This window comes from Tachypleus tridentatus, chromosome 3 (assembly GCF_004210375.1).
Source record: "Tachypleus tridentatus isolate NWPU-2018 chromosome 3, ASM421037v1, whole genome shotgun sequence".
NCBI classification, from domain to species: Eukaryota; Metazoa; Arthropoda; class Merostomata; order Xiphosura; family Limulidae; genus Tachypleus; species Tachypleus tridentatus.
The window spans coordinates 70,274,434-70,292,807 of NC_134827.1; the positions used below are offsets into that span (position 1 = coordinate 70,274,434).

Consider the following 18,374-nt stretch of genomic DNA (forward strand, 5'->3'; position numbering starts at 1 on the left):
GCACAGGCATGCGTTAGCAACAAATACCTTGTCTTCAAAACTGGCAGAAGTATTAAAAATTGAAATGGAATGTATGAACTTTGTGCGAAATAGTGCCCTGAAGCACCGCATCTTCATAAATATCTGTGTAATGAAATGGGCTCTGAATTCGAGGTACTTCTGCACCATTCTAACGTTCGATGGTTATCCCGGGGAAAGTTGCTGAATCGTGTTTTTGCCATGCGTGTGGAATTAGCCCTGATTTTGTGAGAGCACCAACATTATCATGCAGATTGCTTCGAAAAATCTGAGTTCATTTTCATTTTGGCGTACATGGCCGATATCTTCAATGTTCTCAATCAACAGATGCAGGGCGGTGGAGTCAACATCATCAAAGGGAAGAAAACCTGAAGGCTTTTCAAAAAAAGCTACCGTTATGGAAACGACAAACAGAGAATGATAACTTTACAAACTTTCCTCTGCTGGACGACTGTGTAAGTAAGATCGAAGATGTGTCTGAAATCGGAGACATTTCTGTACCCGGGGAACTGAAGCAAGTAATTGCCATGCACTTAGATGAGCTCGCAAAGTCTTTCGACGGATACTTCCCCACCAGAGAGTCATATCCAGTATGGGTGACACAGCCGTTTACGTTTAGTGTTGCGACAGCAGATGTCCATGATGAATAATCGACGAAATTATTGAACTTCAGCAGAGCCAGATTCAACAACAACTTTTCAGAACAAAAACGCTCTCAGCGTTTTGTTGTCACCAAATCTTATTGCTAAGAAAGCCCTTAAAATACTCATACCGTTTATTACAACGTATCTTTGCGAGCAATCCTTTTCGAGGATGGTAGACATAAAAACGAAGAAAAGGAACAGACTTTGTTGCGAAAATGATATGAGAGTGGCACTTGCCAAGGTGAAGCCGTGCATTTCTGGACTTGTCTCTGAAAGGCAACAGTAAAAGTCACATTGATTTGCAGTAAATATTCATTGAGTTATGTTTTTGTTTTTGTGTAAAATTCATGTTTTGTTGGTTTTGTTCTTTGAACACAGTGATATTGTGTGCAACTGATGCATGGTTTATTTTGTGCACTAATAAAATATCTACTTATGTTTTGAATTTGAAAAAAAAATCATATTTTATTTTTCCAATTGCAAAGGGTTCAGTGAATGCAAGTACGAAACTTCCGGGGTTCAGTACCTCCAACAAGGTTAAGAACCACTGTTTTAACTACTATTTGAATGCGAGGTATACAACGTCTTGGAAGATTACGTTCCTTTAGAGTAAAGCAGGTACATTTCAACGTCACAAAATAAATGTCCATTTAATTATCTTTCATATTTATAATTAAACCTGTGATGTGTAATTTCTATATGATATTGTATTAATCTGCTTTTGTTATCAATCACAAAGCTACCCAATGAGTTAACTGCGTTGCGAGTGTCAAAACCCGATTTCTAACGTCATAAATTCCCAGACTTACCGCTAAGCAACCAGTTGAGGGCGTATTACCTTTATGATAAATCATCATATTAATTTTTTTTCTGCTGATTCCACAATAAAGAGATGAGATAACTCGGTTTGTAAACAAGGAGATCTGAAGAAATGTGTTCAATGAAATATATCCTATCCTGTTATAAATATACAAATTTGAGGTAAATATACTTACCTCATCAACCTCTCACTACTCAGATAAAAAGTAATAATTAACTATATCTTTTAGAAACAAGTATTAAGAGGAAATTAAAAATCACATCGGCAAGTGGTTAATGGAGATCATATTTACACCAGAAAGAATCAGGACAGCTGCAATTATACAAGTGTCTCCATTGAAGTTACTGTAAGTCAGTCAGTGAACTGGCCCGGAATGGCCAGGTGATTAGGGCGCTAGACTCGTAATCTGAGAATCGCGAGCCCGAATCTCCGTCACACCAAACATGCTCGTCCTTTCAGCCGTGGTGACGTTATAACGTGAAATTCAATCCCATAATTGTTGGTAAAAGAGTAGCCCAAGAGTTGGAGGTGGGTGATGGTGATTAGTTGCCTTCCCTCTAGTCTTACAGTACTAAGTTAGGGATATCTAGTGCAGATAGCTTTCATGTAGCTTCGTGCGAAATTAAAAAACAAACAAATAAATAGTTAGTGAGCTAACACTCTGGAAACTTCCTCCCTTCGTTCTCAGAACGATATTTGTTAACAAAAAAACAAGCTGCTACTTTAACGGTAAGAACGATATTGCCTTCATTTCGAGAGCTTATAATGAGAAAAGTTTATCTCGAACATAGCAAATCAAAACTGTTGCATTTACGAAGTGACTGGTTTTAGACTCTTACTAGATACTAGCGAAAGTACCCAGATTTCCACGGGTTATTAGGTTGATATATTTTAAGTGCATAAAATTTAGCATAAAAGTAAAAATATCTACCCAATTGTAGGTGTTTTCTGTTACGTCACCAACGTATTTAATAAAAAAACAAACCTCTTTAACCAACGGAGACTCTAAGTTAAGAAATCAGTAACTATTATTCCAGTTTTGTTGGCTATACATTTTATTTTATGCTTTTAGTACATAGATTAAAAACAATATTATGTTATACTTTTGTTGCTAACCAATATCGCATAAACACCGTTGTTGGAGCTCTTTATTATCAAAACGCACTGGTTTTTCTATTTATTACAAGTTATTAACCTAACAGATATACGGCCAGATATTCTATAGGTCGCGCATGCGCTCGCGCACGTGGATAAAATAAGAAATAATACCTAAGTGCCCAAACTTATGTTCCATTTAGCATGGGTTCCAAAGTTTAGGTTTCTATTTTATTTCCTCTTGGCGCTATGGCGGCCACACACACGCTCTTTTATTATTACAGATACATCACTGTCTGACGTTTGATGAGAATAGGAAACACGTGTTGTTAGGTTCGTTTCTCAGTTCATTAAACTAATCTAACGACTACAGTATGGAAAGTCAAAACTTTTGCAAAAATATTATTTGAAATAGAACAATGTTGAAAATGTGAACCATAACCATTAACTGTCTAACTTGGATAAGACAAAATATTATGACTTCGATAGATAAAGCAAAATGTTATTCACTTACTTTGATTAAGATTAGAATTGTGGAAATATTTGAACAATAATCATAAAACATAACTATTAGTGGAAATAAAAGACCCATTCGGCAGTCATTCGAATGGTAACTTAAATTAACATCCTCTTAGAAATATTTTCACTTTTAATTTCTCATTTTAGGAAAAGAATTTTTATCTAACGTGTTAAAAATTTCTTCTAAATCCAGGTGTAATTATTAATTAAGGTTACAACTAAAATAAATTAAATACTTACTGATAATTGAAGATATTAAGGTTTACAGCTTCGCCGTTATAATATACTTTAAAATATGACGAAATAAAAATGAAGAGAATGATTACAATAGTTAATCCGGTTAAAAGCTCTAAGACTTGGGAAAGAAAGTGTAATAATTTACCATTAACTAATTTCATCGTTTCTAGAACTTTCGGTCATAATCCAAATAATATCTCACGAATTCTGATCGTCTTTTAGAAGTCTTAGATATATTGGGTACCATATAAAATACTCATTCTACAAGTTTTTGCAATTCACACACAATCTCTAAAGAAAAGCTTAAATACTGCAGAATTTAATCCAAATTACAAAATGAAAAGTTTATTTTAACTTATATGAAAGAAACTTAATATAAACTGCATACCTATGATTAGAGGATTGATGAAATAGGGCCTAGTTTTTCACAGTTGTGTAACAGACTTATATCATCCCATAAGCAACGCATCAGGTGTGAAGTAGGACAGAAGTCACTATAAGCATATATATTTCTAACTAAAGAGATATTTTAGCAGCAGTAATTTTAGAGAATAAATTTCACATGAGAGTTAAACTTCGTGATATACACTGAAACATTTCATATATTAATTGCATGAGCATTGAACACGTTTTCATATCTCTTCACGCATTGTAAGCATTTTTTACCCCTAAAATAAAAGCCAAATATGGTTAATTGCTTATATTAATGATATATAATCAATAAGTTTAATAAATGAAATAAAATGTTGTTCTTCAGATTCTGCATGTTTGTTTGAATCAAAGCTGCACCATAAACTATCTACGTTATGTAGAATCGAACGGTGTAACTTAGCACTAGAAGTCATACAATCACCACTGACCCACTAGGGAGTGTATATGTTGTACATAAAAAAATGTTATTCATAGCATTGCAACTGATTACTAAAAATAAAACGTTCTCTACCTCCGATTAACACAAACAAACATTTGTATTGGTAATGCAAGGACTCGAAAACATATCGTAAAATTTCTATAACAAACTATAAAATTATCCTCTAATGATTGTTACGTAAATTACAGTGATGATTTGGTAATGTTCATGATTATACAGAGAGTTAAATCCACTTTGCAAGAACGATTTGTTTGCGATAATACGGTTGCTCTAAAAGGCGTGTTTTTTGTGTTTTTCTTATAGCAAAGCCACATCGGACTATCTACTCAGCCCACCGAGGGGAATCGAACCCCTGATTTTAGCGTTGTAAATCCGGAGACATACCGCTGTACTAGCGGGGGGCGCTCTAAAAGGCACTAGCCATGAGTAAAATGTTTAACACTTGCATAGTTGGCTCGCGAAGAATTCCTAACAGGGCATTTCGACAGCACAACGCCACGATGGATGCATATTGACAAGAGGCAACCATCTTCGGCTTTTTCTGGAAGGATATTCAGGCAGCTAGATTATCATTTTTTTTTTTTTTAATTTCGCGCAAAGCTACTCGAGGGCCATCTGCGCTAACCGTCCCTAATTTAGCAGTGTAAGACAAGAGGGAAGGCAGCTAGTCATCACCACCCTCCGCCAACTCTTGGGCTGCTCTTTTACCAACGAATAGTGGGATTGACCGTCACATTATAACGCTCCCACGGCTGAAAGGGCAAGCATATATGGTGCGACGGGGATGCGAACCCGCGACCCTCAAATTACGAGTCGCACGCCTTAACCCACCTGGCCATGCCGGGCCACCTAGATCATTAAGCGATACAGAATCAAAAGATGCAACATTTCAAAGATAATCCACACACACACACAAAATGGTATTGTGATGAAGATAGTCATAAGTTGTTATCTTTTTTTCGGCAACAATGTAATAATAATAAAGGTTATAAATTTCAACGAAATCTCAGAAAGTTCCAGCCACAACACAAGATCAACAATTGTTTTAATGATAAAGATGGCTGAATGAACTGGAATCATTGCTAAGAAATCACCAGCTGTTTACATGACAAATAGCTGAAACCTTAAAATAACACAATAAACTGTTTTTAAGAATAATACAAAGAAGCTTGCCTCATTAAAAAGAGTCGCACTCGGATGCGCGCAAAGATATGGACAAATAATAATACCCAGTTTCACACCCTCATGGTCCACTTAGCATGAATGAAGTACTTCAGATTTCTAAATTCTTTCCTCTTGAATCAACGGCAGTCACACACATACATAAACAACCTTTTATTGTCTGTTTATAATAATAAAAGGGCGTGTCTATGAATTTGTTGTTTTCTAATTTAGAAGTTCCGTAAATAAAGAGTTTTTTATTATTTGTTTTCATTATTTAAGTTTAAAATCGGCAGATACGTCAAGGAAAAGGCTACCTTTATAAACAAGCCATATCCTCTAAAGGAGCAGCAACAAAAGTATGTATTTTATGCAAAAATTGGTTCAGAATACACACACTGACAAAGTCATCTAGAATAAATCAACCTTAGATCGCGAGCAAAGCCGAGCACTTTTGCTAGTTACAGATATATCGCTTTTATTTTCCGTTAAAAAAGTTTTATTTTTGGAAAAATAACAAAAGAATGAACACTGTATAAACAATGAAATTAATGTTTTCTCTTTTTCTACGTAGAAATAGCTGTGGAAATTAAAGGTATAACTCTGAAATAACATTTGTTGTAAAAGACAATTAAATATTTTTTTTTCAGCCTAAGCGTGGCGTGCTCTCTACTAATCACATCAACGTCATTCGGACTGTATTCTACATATATACGTGTTTTATAGGCTTAACGATCTAGCTTCTTTCACCAAAGTCCCCCTCTGGGCGTGTATGTGTGTTTTCTTAAAACAAAACAGCATTAGGTTATCTGCTAAGCTCACCAAGAAGAATCGAACCTCTCTTTCAGTGTTTTAAATCCGAAAACCTACCCCCTCTGGGACAACAATAACTCTTCGGATTTACAACGCTAAAAACAGAGGTTCAACTCTCCTCGGTGGACACAGCAGATAGCCTGATGTGGCTTTGCTATAAGGAAACACACAAATACCTACCTTCGCCAAAAGCGTATGAAAATTTTTACACTAGTATTAATTTCAAGAAGAAATTATAAATTTCCAACTTTTTACAATTTTTTGGTTTTGACTGACTTTTTCTGGTTTCATTGGTATTGTTCCGTTTACTGTTTGTTGTTGTTTTTATCATTACTAACTTAACCAACCGTGTTGCAAAGATAACGGCGTATAAAATATGGTTATGTTAATAAACAATTTAAATAAAGAAAAATATTATACATGTTTCACTTAAATGTTCGAGCCTTATTTGCCCTGTGGATCGGCGGTAAGCCTTACACTTCTAAATTAGGGACGGCTAGCGCAGATAGCCCTCGAGTAGCTTTGCGCGAAATTCAAAACATACAAACAAAACCTTTTATTGATGAAACTTTGTAGAATGAACAGCAACTGTCTGTTGTGGAGACACAAGTGTGGAGGACGACGTTTCGAAAGTCTTCCCCTTTCGTCTTCAAGTCAGTGTGTGTGTAGGTGTTGTCGGTCTTTTATAGTCTCTAGGTGGATTGTGGAGAGCATGTTATGATTGACTAGGTTATCACTATTTCTGACTGGAGAAAAAATTCCCTGTAGATTCAACCAATGGCGGCCACAGGTTACTCACCTCTAATCCGGAATATCTGTTTAGTGAAGGTTTAATAATGTTAATATAAAATGATTCTTTGATTTTTCTTCTCTTCCAGAACTTGTCAACTTATTTTAGTTGCCGTCCATTCTACGAAGTTTCATCATGAATACTATGCCTAAACAATCTATCAAAGAATAACCTTTTATTCGTAAGAGGTTACAAGCCTACTACTAGATGGCACTAGTTGACTAAATTGAAATTCTGAATTTATTGAATTCTTAAATGATACTTTACAAAGTGTGTGAAACTATTTAAGAATAGATCATAGGCGGCAAAAATTGGGGAGTACTGAGGAAAGAACTCCTTAATAAATACAGCATTTCAAGTTCCCCATAACACAGCATCAAAATGTATGCATAATTACGCAAACACACAAACCATCGCTAATAGACTCCTGCATAATTCTCTAAATTACTTTAAGAAAATGTGACAAAAGAACGACCAGCTTTGTGAACTTGATCGCTATTACATATATCAAGGAAATAAGCCTAAGTACCTATCGCCTGTTAACATACACTGCTGGCCAGAATCTTAAGGCCGATGAACATAAAGAAAAAATATGCATTTTACGTTGTTAGATTCAACCACTTATTTAAGTAGAGCTTCGAAATATGAAAATAAGAAAAGGGAAAATAAAAATAAAAACATTTTAGCATTTAATAGGGAAAATGTGAACACTATGAAATTAGCCTAAATACTAGTTGGTCAAAAGTTTAAGACCATACCAAAAAGAAGTCCTAAACAGGGTAGGTAATGCCCAATAAAAGGTCTCAGTAATGAGTTGCACGGCCGTCATTGCGAATAACTGCAAACATTCGCTTTGGCATGGTCGATATAAGCGTTTGCAGAAATGTGGCTCGAATGTTATTCCAAGTGGTGAAGATGGCTTCACGAAATCATGCACTGTTTGGAATTGATGTCCATTTCTATAGATATTTCTTGCCATCCACCCCCAAACATTTTCAATGGGGTTCAGTTCGGGCGAACACGCTGGATGGTCCAAAAGAATCACGTTATTCGCCATGAAAATGTCCTTTGTCCTGCGGGTATTCTGGATTGCAGCGTTGTTCTGCTGAATGATCCAGTCACTTCCACATAAGCGAGGGCCTTCAGTCAATAAGGATGCTCTCTCCAACATGCCAATGTAGTCAGCTGCTGTTTGACGCCCCTGTATAACCTGAAACTCCATATTTTCATGGAAGGAGAAAGCACCCTAGATTATGATGGAACCTCCTCCACTGTGTCGTGTAGAAATTGTCTCCGGTGGAATATCATTATCGTGCCAGTAACGTTGGAAGCCATCTGGACCATCCAGGTTAATTTTTTTCTCATCAGAGAACAAAACCTTCGTCCACTTTTTTACGTCCCATGTTTGGTGCTTCTCAGCAAAGTTTAAGCGAGCTGTTTCGTGGTGTGTAAGAAGGCGTGGCCTTTGAAGACGTTTACGGTTTTTAAAGCCTTTCTCTCGTAGATGCCGTCTTATTGTTCTTGAGCTGCATTCTACGTCCGTGAGAGCCTTATTCTGGTTCGACGATCCGTAACCCTCAGGGTCTTTTAAAAATTTTGCAACAGCAGTTTTACTACGCCCAATCTAACCAGCGATGGCACGTTTAGAGAAACCTTGCTTTTGCAGCTCGACAATTCAGCCACGTTCAAACTCTGTAAACTTTTTAGCCTTTGCCATGTTTTTACCCAATGTCACACAGGAGATGTCAGTGGGAGATGCTGAGAACGCTAATGCTTGAACACAAATAACTAAATTTCGTTACGTGTTTACCGATTAACGCTTCGTTTCAGTATGGTCTTCAACTTTTGACGAACTAGTATTTAGGATAATTTCATAGACTTCACATTTTCCCTATTAAATTCTAAAAACGTGTTTTATTTTTATTTTCCCTTTTCTTATTTTCATCTTTCGAAGCTCTACTGAAATAAGTGGTTGAGTCTAAGAACACAAAATGCATATTTTTTCTTTACTTTCATTGGCCTTAAGATTTTGGCCAGCAGTGTATATTTTAGAAATAGGGATTTATTAAAACCATATAATTCAAGACGGTAAAACTTATAGAAGTTTGAACTAAGTTAAATGTATATTGTATGTGAAATGATCCTGAATTAGTTTTAAAGCCTGTGAAATATGTTGATTGTATATGCTGAACTCTATGACAAGTGTAAAACTTTACAATACCGAATATAAGAGATGGTATCCACAACATAAGAATGCGATACCTACGTGGATATTGCTCTGAAAGGGATCCGAACAAGTGCTGTTTTCTCATATTGAACTTGATCCTCCCAAAACACCATTAAAGAAAAGATTTTCGCGTTCAACTGTCAGAGACGGACCGTACTCTATGCGGCAAATCAACAATTAATGGATTAATTGCAGTAGTCATGGTTAACGTAGGAAATAAAGTGCCCCCCTGTCATTGACGATTCTCCTCTTCAAGTTCCAATATCTTTCCTGAAACGAAGTATAGTTATTGCATTAATAAGTTTTAGAATAATTGCAGAACAGAGGTTTCTTTTCTGACAAATCACATAACATGATATATACATATCAGCTTAATCAGTTTATATGACAGAACATGGAAGCACTTACTTCATCATATTTCAATTTTGAAGAGGTATCAGTGCATGTTGTCCTTGCATCAAATGATGCTCATTTGAAACGAATCTTATTTGAGTGTAAATTCTCCAACACTCTGAGCGTCTCCTTTATTGTCAGAATTGGTTGGTTGTGATATAGATGTTATAATATTTTTAATAATGAGCAAGGATTTGCAGGATTATTTATTTAACATCATGCTTAGTCAAATCTGCAAATTAATATTAATTAATAATGAATTCATACGTTTCGTCAGAAACTTTTGGTATAACCATGTTCACTTTTGTGCGTATTTCTCTGTATAAACATTTGACCATAAATTCTGCAAAGTCAGCACTAGTGTGATAAATTTACTGTTGTACATTTATTTCAGCGCCTAAGTTTGTTTCTGTGTATTTTTCTTATTTTGCATGAGATGTATATTCTTGAATATGTATTGCGCAGGTCCCGTCTGTTTTCGAAACATGTAGAAGGTTCTTCAAAGTAAGAAATAACAACACTTGTTTTACGAAAACGCGCTAGAATGTTGTTGAAATGTCGAGAAAATCGCGTGATTTATATAAAGGTAACGCGCCAAAAGAGAAGAAGACTAATATAAATGGAGAGCTACAGTTAATGTGCTAGAGGCCTCGAAAGCTATAATTGTGATTAATGTCTATTAATCGGAAAACTACAGAATTTGACCAGGAACATTTATAGATTTCGATCATTACAAACCGTTTAACTTTAGCAAATTTACTTCAGACGTTATTAATTCTACGAGGACATTAAATATCTACATCGGTAAGAAGTGTATTTGTAAACGGTGTGAGGCCAATCAAGAAACAACAGCTAGCTACCCTAAGTGAGGTGTGAGAATATGTATTCAGAATTAATTTGATCATCATGGACCTGCATCATTGATAAAATAGTCAGTTCTAAACTGGATATAAAACTCAGTATTGTCTGTAAGTTTGTAAAACTGTTGTACATAATTAATTTAAATAAGTTCCAATATTTCGCCTCAAATGAAATATACTTATTTTGTTAATATGTTTTAGAATAATTTAAGCACTTTATATCATAGCAGGTGAAAGCACTCACTTCAACATGTTTCAGCTAACCTTATTTGCATGTAATTTTTCAACAGAATTGCAATAGTGAATTTTTGCACCGAAGGCCTGGTTGCTAAGCCGGCAAAATAATGATGAACGTCCTGGAACCTGGTCCTGCCCCGGTTGTTGGGAAACATTTCTCTAGTATATCAAATATACATTAGCGGCGGCTAGCAAAGATAGCCCTCGAGTGACTTTGTGAAAAATTCAACAACCATTCAATCAGATGGATAGTAGCCTAATTATATAATCCAAAAGTCAAATAGACTGGTAGTGATCTAGTCGTCATAACATTCTCTAATAATAAGCAAGGTTTTCCAGGATTATTTATTAAACATTATTCTAAGTCAAGTTCACAAATTAATATTAATTAATAATGAGTTTATATATTTCGTCAGTAACATTTGGTATAACAACGTTCATTTGCGGGCCTGACTCCATATATAAACTTTTTAACATAAGCTCTTCAAATACGTGTGAAAGTCAGCACTAGACAGTTACTGGTCTAATATATAGTCAAATAGATGGGTAGTCTAAATTTTGTCTCGGAGCCGTCATAAAGCAAGCAGAAACTCGATACTATAATTATACGGTCACTCTCACTATTCGATTAGAATAGCCTAAGAGTTGGCGTAAAGTGGTGTTGAATAGTTACCTTACTTCTACACTATCAATTCTAAATTAATAAAAATTAATGAAGACAGCATTTGAGCAATTTTGCACGAAGTTCGACCAATAATCAATGAATTGTATTAAGTGTACATTGTGTGTGCGATGTCAGAAAGGAGAAAGAAATGTAACCTGGTGGTGGTAGAAATGTTGGTACCATTAAACAGGTGTAGTATGAACAAATCATCCTGGTTCTTTTTCCTATTATAGAAAATTAATAGTGAGTAAACCATCGAATAGCACGGAGTGGCAACTTGCATAAGTAATTGTAGACTTCAGACAGGAACGTTACAAGGTAGCCACACATCCCATACCCCCCGGTCATAAAAGATCTGTCAAACGATAAAGAGTCACCTCCACCATTGTACTGTTATGAACAGGTCTATGTATTGTTTACTAGTTACTTACCACCCCTTCTTATCCGCAGTTCAGAAATAAGAACAGCTAAACATGAACCACACAGTTGTCCTTAATAACTGATTGTGCTTACAACCATTGCCTTAAAACTATATATTAAAGTCAAAAATATATAATGTAATAAAACATGAAGTTAATTGCTACAAGCAGTAATAATTAATCCTTGATAAGTTAATTTATCTTCAATAATCGAATAATCTATTCACAGGTTCTTATATTAATTTTACATGCTATTATTTGTTTGAATTTGTGATTAATTTGTTGTTTTTAGAAACAAGCCACACTGGGCTACCTATTACATCTACTGCAGGGTATTAAATCATGTTAAGCATGTACAGTCACAGCGTGCCACCTGCTAGTCAGATTATACACTAAAGTTCCTTTACTATGATTTGTATTCCGTTAAGCTTATAATATCGCGATTCTTTACAGTACATCAATGCTCCGTATGTACTTTTGCTCTTTTTTTTTTAAATAAATAAAAAAATTACACTTTCTTTGACTTAAAATAAGAGCAGGGGCAAAAAGAATTTGAACAATTGTGACCAATAAAAATAATGAAAAGTGTACATAGGCTAATGAGAGCGCTGTGCGTATCATAAAGCCTATGGACAATATTTTAACAAAGAGGTTGAGGTTTATAAATATTTTTGTGTACAATAAATTTTAAAATGATAGTGTTTCAATGAAAAGCTATTATTCAGCAGTAAAAACAACAATGCCAACCTCAATCGCGTTGTCATGTTAATATGAAATATGTATTTGAAAAATATCCTCGACAATTCTTCGCATTTTTTATTATGCATTTTAACGCTGGAAAACAAACTTGAACGTTAAAATAACATTAGCACTCGGTACGAAACCAAGAATACCAGTAATGAAAAATACTAAAATCGATGATAAGTCTTATTCCACGTTCACAGCTAAAAATAATAAAACTGTTTTTTTGGAATGTTCGCGAAGGGCTTTAAGGGAACGATCTATGCATAATCGCCTCAAATATTGTACGTGCAAACTATGGGAAAGCCTTGTTCATGCATTGTTGAACTAACCTATTGCAATTAAATTCAGTTGTGTCAATATTGATATTAATGGAATGAACTATACATTTTATTCAGAGAATTACATCAAAAAAGCAGTTTAATATACGATAAAAAAGATTATATAGTCTAAACGCCCTTTCGTCGTGCCATATCAGACACGCATTTACTAATATTTTCAAACTTAAGTAACTTTGTAAACTTTCCATTCCGAACTTTCTTAGAATTTTATGTTTACAGAAAATTTCCCGAAAAAGTTAAGCCTATTTTAAAAATGAAACATGAGTAACAACATATTTTAGTTTAAACCTTGGTAATTAAACCTAACAACGCCGATAAAAGATTAGGGTCCACGGTTATCTCGTGAAATCATAAGTACATGTAAAACCACTAGCACTGCTCATTCCTAACCAACCAAAAGACACTAGAAACAGTTTTTTACGCAATATAGATAACGTCGTAATCGGGTCACACACACCAAATGTCGATCATCGTTTAAAAATATTACATTAGCGTTCACGTAAATTTGTCACAATAAAAATCCACTTGTCTCATCTGCGATTAATTTAGTACATCTATGAAAGCTTCGACCACTTTTTTCCGAGAAATAAACTGAGAAGCACTGAAGTTTCTAATTCTACTCTAGAAGGCGGCAACAGGAAATGGTGGCCCAAACATTCATCTCGCATTCTGCTAGTCGTGGGTTCAAATTCTATTACCAAATATAATCGTCATTTCAGCCGTGCGGGCGTTATAAAATCTATCAATCTCACTTTTCGTTGGTAAAGGAAAAACCCGCGAGTACGGTGGGTGGTGATAACTAGTTGTTTTCTCACTAGTCAATCATTTCTAAATTAGGTACAACTAACACAGATTGCCCTCGAGTAGCTTTGTACGAGATAAAAGAAACAAACAGATTACAATACACAGAATATGTACAAAAATAACTTTAAAGTAAAAACGCCTAACTTTTGTGTATCATCTTAGCGAACATCGTATATCACTGATAAACTATAACTACTAACTCTATTAACATTATAACTAAGAACTTTATTTGTAACATTAACTATAACTACTAGCTGCAGTAGTAACGGCTTTCGAAAGTATATCAGGTATTTACTGACTAAAGTTGTGAATAACGTAAAACAGTTTTATAGATAATATTGATGCGCTTTAAGAACGTTTTACTTCATCATTTATTAACGTAAATTAATTTACATATGTAAATAATTTCATGACACTTCGTCGAATTAGTATTCGATGCAACACAGCGAACCAACTGTTTAAATATTGTACCCATATGTTAAGGATTTCTCTTCATGAAAGGTAAAAAATGAAAGAAATCTCTTTCATATACAATCATTAAACGCTTCTGTATATAATTTCATTATGAAATGTTTTTCACTGTGATTATGATGATTATAACGCAAGAAACAAAACATCTTCTCATTTAACATTTTTAAAACAGAGAATCTCAAATCTACTGGTTTGAATCTTAGTTATTTACTTGGGTATTGAACTGTAATAAAAAGAACTGATTAGTTAAGACTTACTAGTTTCAACGAATTAAACATATCTAACCAATCATCAATATTAATCAAACCATATTTTAAAACTAATGTTAATAAAACGAGCACAATACTCAATTGAATTTCTACTACAGCCAGTTACTTTTTTTTTAAGTTGAATTGCTAGTCTAAATTCATTTTTATAATACGATGCTAAAATAAAAGAGAAATATTATAAGCTACAATCCAAACATCCACACACGTTTGGAAAAAATAGCACGTAGTTCACCTTAAAGAGCGTTCAAAACCAAACCAAATCCACAGATTGAACTTTGTCATACACATTCTTGATACATATATATACACACAAGATAAAAGTAATAATAAATACATGTTTGACTTTGGCATAGTTATACATCAAAATATCAATTTGGTGTTACGAAATTCACTTGTATTATTTTTTACCTTAAATATATATTTAAAATAATGAATAGAACTTACTTGTTAATTTAACAAAGTTATACCTGAAGAGTTGTTATTTTTATTGGATAATAGTTATTATCCATTTCAAAATATCCATAAATTGATCAGGAATATATAGTTATTTTCTCGCGAAATAATTCATCCTTTAAAGAACATCACAATGTCAAGTACCTATAAATTTATTATTGTTTTGTTTTTGTAGGATTATGTGTTAGGTGGTTTGAGCTGGACAGTTTTATGTCCTCTTCAGGTAAACGCTGATAACTCTGCCTGGAACTCTCCCTGTACAAACAGTAGTGTTGGATCATAAACAGGACATCATATGAAATTGACACGACCCCTAGTCCAAATTTTGCAAAGTTGCCAAATATAGACTTCCAGTCATTGTAGTTGTATGCCAGAAGAAGCATCTGACCAACACTAAGAAGTCCTCCTGTGACGTCCATAAACACGTACACGATACTCCAGCCTTCAGTGGACTTCCGCTGGAAATTCAAGTAGGCCTGAGGCGTGTATTTCGTGAGGGTTGAGGCTAATTTAATATATGAAAGATAGTATAAAAAATTCAGCCATGGCTGATTCTTCACCAGTTGTAAAAATATGATTACTAAATAAACGAAAGTACCAAAACTTACTACGCCTAAACCAAACTTAACTAACCTCGACATTTTCTGATTTCCCTTCTCGTAACAAACACACTGAAACACTAGAACAAAGGACGCAAATGTCACGTGCAAGGCAAAAGCGATGTCGTTTACTTCAACAGGAATCACACCTGTGGGATTTAATGTTTTGTATTCTTTTTGAACACCATCTAAATATTTGAAACAAACGTTATAAACTGAATACGTTAAGAACCCTACGGTGTTAATAGCAAGGTAATCGAAATTAAGACCAATGACACTTTTACGTTTCCAGTTCAGGTATATTTGTGGATAAAATGAGAAAGACCAGGAGAAAAAATATATCCACCCAATGATAGAACCTATGATGTCAAAAATATGGTTTCTGGACACAGACAGGCGAACAAATGTCCTCGAGTCATTAACGAAATCTCCGCGTATAAAGATAACGGTCTCTCCTGCGAATACCGGATTAATAATGAACTTCACAGGTTTTGTAGATCTAGCTGGTATCGAACGGTTGTGAGGTGTAATTTTCACCATGTTACACTCTGCACTGACGTACAAAAACACTGATACACTACTGTTTAAAGGTGCTGACAATGACACAGAAAGTTGTGCTGTTTCGTTTATCTGCAGATATAGGTTGTGAGTTGACACTTGGAAAACAACGAGGGCACGAGACAATGATGTACTAATTAATATTCCCGCAATGATGGAGTTCATTGTTTGACTGTACTTTGGCATTTCGCTGTTGGTACCAGTTAAGAATTCTGTCAGGATTATTGGAAACAAACATTAAAATTGCTGCTGATAACTAAGTGAACACTTCTCCCAGTCAAAGGCAGGTTGATTTTCATTACAACTTAACTACATATACTTTGTAATATGTACGCATGCTCACAAACCACTTGCAAGAAACCATAGTAACAAAGATAACAAGACTACATCAGAAAAAAACGAAGATTAACGACGTAAGACCTGGATTGAGATATTTTTACATATTATGTCGAGAGTAGCATGCACGTAACTTCATTTTTAATTCAAAAATTTCATTTAAAAAAAACTCATGGACGATTTTCTAGTTGTTGTTTAAGATAAATTGATCATGACTATATTAAAACGAATTGCTAGTCTGGACGGTTTGTTTTTTAAATAATACGATGCTAACAATAAAGAAAGATAAATATCAATAACTACGATACAAAGAGTCAACATTTTACAACTTTTAGGGAATAAAAGCAAAAATAGCTCTACTTCAGAAATTCTCTTCACTCAGAACGAAAACAAACCTTCAAATTTTGAACGCAAAATATTTTCTTAACATATGTTTCTACGTGTTATAATTTATTTCGGAAGAATCTAAATTTATTATATTGCTTACGTTAAGTATCACTATTTCAAATAACCGGAAATTATAATTTTAATTTAGAAGTTAATGAAATGTTAATATCTGTTAAATTTATATTTGCCAACAAAATTGATATACACAATTTTCTTTCTTAATACAAATATATTTTAATATACGAAAAACAATATAATTTATAATAACAGTTATTACAAATAGTCATGACAAATGATGGTTTATATATAAGAATTTTACAAACATACAGACAATTCTGAGTCCTATATCCGTCCTAGAACCGAATATTTTATAAACGATCTAGCATATTAATTCTGAGTTGATACTGTGACTCAAGCTTCCTAGATTGACTGACATCACACCACTCAAGATATTTAATGTCATCGTAGAAATAATATCGTTCACTGAAATTGAACAGTTTGTTCCTGGTCCAATTCTGTAATTTTCCGATTGATAAGCGTTAATCAAAATTATAGCTTTCGAGGCTTATAGCTTTAGAGACTGTAGCCACTTTGATGACATTCATCCACTCGGCCAGACTTTCTTCATTAATCTTATTTGCTATACCCTTGGGATCAGGTCCTGTAAAATGTTTTGCATACTCAATTAACACATGAAAAATATTTTCCTTTGATACATTAAATCTTGTTAAGTGATTGTGAACATATTCGTTGTCTCTCGGCGCGTCGGTTTTATATACCAATGACACGAGATTCTCGAACTTTCAACACTGTTCGAAAGGAGGCTACGGTTTTCGTAAAACAAATATAGGTGCTTCTTACTCTCAAGAATCTTCGACAAATTTAGAGAACAAGCGGAACTTCAGCAATACATGTCTAACAGATACGCCACACGCATCAAACCCAAACAAATTTAGATATCAAAATAAATTTATTACGATATATCCGTTACATTTTGTGTGTGTATATATATAAACATATGGAGTAAATTATACTAAATACACATCTAATTTAAAAATAACTATAAATCAAAATCTCACATGCATAATATGAAACTTGCGCTTTTTTTTCATAACTATATACTTAAAATAATAGATAAGCTTACTTGATAGGTAAACAAAGATATACAAGTACACCACCGATTTTCCGACACCCTTGATTCCAGAGCCATGCCTAATTATCCGTTTTGCCGGACCAACAAAGGTTATATAATAATAATAGAACAATACACTTTTGACCGAATAATTATATCCCTCCCGTGTCTCTAAAGCACCATGGACTGCTAGAAACTTAGCTAAATCAAATATTACATTATTAATAAAATACATCAGTACAGATATAAATGATACAGGTTTATTAGTACAGTATGAATAAAAAAGGTTTATTAATTACTCTACTTGAAAAGAATGTTGCAGTATTACCGCTTCCAAAGTGGCAAATTTTAGAATTTTACTTGAATTGTAGAGCTAAACACAAAATCTGAAAACAGAGGGTTGTCAGGATTACTGTCTGTTTCATAGCTGACTGTGTCAAGCATTTACTGAATACAGTTTTCTAAAGAATTTCACCACTAAATATATTTTAACTGTGATGATAATAGTAACAGAA

The 18,374-nt window shown here is 34.2% G+C and overlaps 1 pseudogene across 1 annotated transcript; it reads right to left on the minus strand.

Annotated features, from left to right (window-relative positions):
- Nucleotides 1-12,871: 12,871 nt before the first annotated feature.
- On the minus strand, nucleotides 12,872-16,310 carry LOC143247108 (uncharacterized; annotated as a pseudogene). The gene has a single exon (XR_013026378.1). The product of XR_013026378.1 is annotated as an uncharacterized LOC143247108 (transcript).
- Nucleotides 16,311-18,374: the final 2,064 nt, after the last annotated feature.